This window comes from Terrapene carolina, unplaced genomic scaffold (genome assembly GCF_002925995.2).
Source record: "Terrapene carolina triunguis isolate 2854851 unplaced genomic scaffold, T_m_triunguis-2.0 Scaffold111, whole genome shotgun sequence".
Classification (NCBI taxonomy): domain Eukaryota; kingdom Metazoa; phylum Chordata; order Testudines; family Emydidae; genus Terrapene; species Terrapene triunguis.
Window position 1 is genome coordinate 6,769,626 of NW_020664462.1, and position 1,890 is coordinate 6,771,515.

Genomic DNA, 1,890 nt, shown 5'->3' on the forward strand with positions numbered 1-1,890 from the left:
GGGGGGGGGGGGGGGAGGGGGAGAAGCACAGCAAGACAAAATCCACTTCCTAACATTTCCCCAAAATATAGCTAATGGCTATACAGAAGTGTTGACTCACTCCTGGTGCAAGCCGCATGCCTGGGCACAGCAAAGCAGGCTTGCCTCATCTAGCGCCTCCTGTCAACACCAGCTCCAGCCCCATGGTGGTCTGCCTCTTCTTGTGACTTGGCCCTCCAGCCAGGTCATGTCATGGCTAATCCCACACCTTCTGGGGTAAAGAAAGAGTCCAATCAACCAAATTTAGCTTTTCATCCCCACCCAGGCTCACAACCCTGCAGAGTCCAGGAGGAATCTTCTTGCTCTTGTGCAGAGCAACACCTCCTAGCACTTTCTCCCTGGAGAGGCCCAGTTCTATACTCAATAATACTTTTCCCCTCTCAGCCCCCCCCCCCCGTCAGGGCTTTCCACACTACCTTTTCAAGGTAGCTATTAGGGGAATCCTCATTCTCTTCAGGGGTCCCCATCCAGGGACCCTAACATATGGAGATATACCTATCTCATAGAGCTGGAAGGGACCTTGAAAGGTCATGAAGTCCAGCCCCCTGCCTTCACCAGCAGGACCAAGTACTGATTTTGCCCCAGGTCCCTAAACAGCCCCCTCAAAGACTGAACTCACAACCCTGGGTTTAGCAGGCCAATGCTCAAACAACTGAGCTATCCCTCTCCCCTGTGGCAAGTCTGCTCTTTCAGAGTCCTCATGTCCTCCCTAGACTGCTTCTTGTCTTGACTTTCCTTCAAGCCCTTTCCCACAGCCCCTCTTTGGGCCTTATCTGTGCTTTCTGCTACTAAAGCAGGCTCACAGGCTCCCCTCTCTCCCTACCACACCCTTTTAATCGGTGCTTCTTTTCTTTAGAGTTAGCAGCCAGCTCCTTCCCCCGTCGCACTGCATCTTTAATTAAGCATGGCCCACCCTTCAGGTGCCTCCAGAAAGTCTAATCATCCCCTTAGGCTCACCCTTCCTGAGGGTGAAAGTAACCCTTTCATTGCCTGTGTGGCATAAATAAAGGGTAAATTTTTAACTGGAGGGTAATTAACCATTGGAACGATTTACCAAGGTCATGGTGGATTCTCCATCACAGGCAATTTTTAAATTAAGATGGGATGTTTTTCTAAAAGACCTGCTCCAGGAATTAGTTTGGGGAAGTTCTTATGGCCTACGTTATGCAGGAGGTCAGACTAGATGGTCACAATGGTGCCTTCTGGCCTTGGAATCTCTGAGGCCTGTCATGGGCTAGTGCCTGTCGTTTTACTATTTCACTTCGAGATGTTCCCTAAAGAGAACCAGGCACAATGCTGTGTTCATTCATTTGAATAATATTTTTGTCTGGCTATATCTTTATGAAAACTGGCTGCTCTGGGAGCCACCAGGATGGTCTAGGCTAGTATTATTTTCTAACTGGACTCATTGTTTCTTCTGATTCAGGGCGGCAGGCAGGGCCGGTGCTACCATTTAGGCAAACTAGGCGGTTGCCTAGGGCGCCAAGATTTGGGGGCGCCAAAAAGCAGTGCCCCCAATTTTTTTTACAGCGTTCCTACGCCCCCTCCCCGAGCGCACGGTAGCCGCTCCACTTCTCCCAGCTCCCAGGCTTGCAGCGCCAATCAGCTGTTTGGCGCCGCAAGCCTGGGAGGGGAGGAGAATTAGAGCGGGGCGGCATGCTCGGGGAGAAGGCGGAGCAGAGGTGAGCTGGGGTGGGGAGCTGTCGCACGGCTCCCCGGGCCGTGGGGGTGGAGAGCTGCTGCAGGGGTGCCTCAGGGCGGGGGGGAGGGAGCTGCCGCACGGCTCCCCGGGGGGGGGGGTGCCGGGGGGGGGGGGGGGGGGGGGGGGCTCAAGGTGGAAGTTTCGCCTAG